The sequence below is a fragment of the Medicago sativa genome, chromosome 1, assembly GCF_051527215.1.
Source record: "Medicago sativa cultivar Bolivia chromosome 1, Bolivia_mono, whole genome shotgun sequence".
Taxonomy (NCBI): Eukaryota; Viridiplantae; Streptophyta; class Magnoliopsida; order Fabales; family Fabaceae; genus Medicago; species Medicago sativa.
In genome coordinates, this window is record NC_140749.1 from 48,607,835 (window position 1) to 48,608,778 (window position 944).

Here is a 944-nt window from a genome sequence, read left to right on the forward strand (position 1 = left end):
AAATCCAATCCCTTTACCATTGTTTCTGTAAATGCTGTAAATCATTGAAGCAACTTTGCTTCTGTCAATACCAGATATAATGAAATCTTCAAGGGCTATCTCATGCTTGCTTAAAGACTTTCCATTACACTTTTCTTGTAGCTTCTGACAAAGATACTTGAGCTTCTCTTCATAAGTTTTAGACTTAATTGCACTTTTGGCCCCCTATCTTTCCAAAAGTTGCGATTACGGCCCCCTAACTAATTTAAATACAAAACAGCCCCCTAAGTATTGATTCTTTGGCAGTTTTGGCCCCCTGGTCCATTTTTGACCTGGTCTTTGCTGACGTGTAACCCACACCCCTTATGTTTGGTGCCACGTGGATATTATTTTATTTTTTATTTTTTTTTAAATTCATGCAGGCATTTTTTAATTAAATAAATTTAAAAAATATTAAAAATCAATTAAAAATCAGAAAAAAAAAATTAAAAATCCAGAATTATTCAATTTCAAGGATGATTAAGCCTTTAAGGATGATTTTTAGGTTAAAAATTAAAAGGAATGGAAAAAGGAATAGGCGTGAATTAACATGAAAAACACGACACAACATCATAATCTTCATGATGCATCAGCCAGGAAATTCATCAATTCCTATATCTCTTTTCATCCTTTGTTAAACTAAAACCCTATCTTACCCTTATTCTCTCCCAACCCTTCTTTCCCGTCTCTCAACCCTTCTTTCACATCTTCATGCCCAAATCTTGCGGCAGAGAAAAAAAACCCAGAAAATCAAACATTGAAATTTCTTGTGTAAATAAACGTTGGGAAGTGCTCGCTGACCATTGATATTCCTGTTCGAACAATTCATGGGTTTTTTGGGTTAATATTTTTAGTTGGGTTTTTGAAAAGAAATTAACGTAATTTGATGGTTGGGGGTGGAATATTTTGCCCAGTTTGACGAAAAC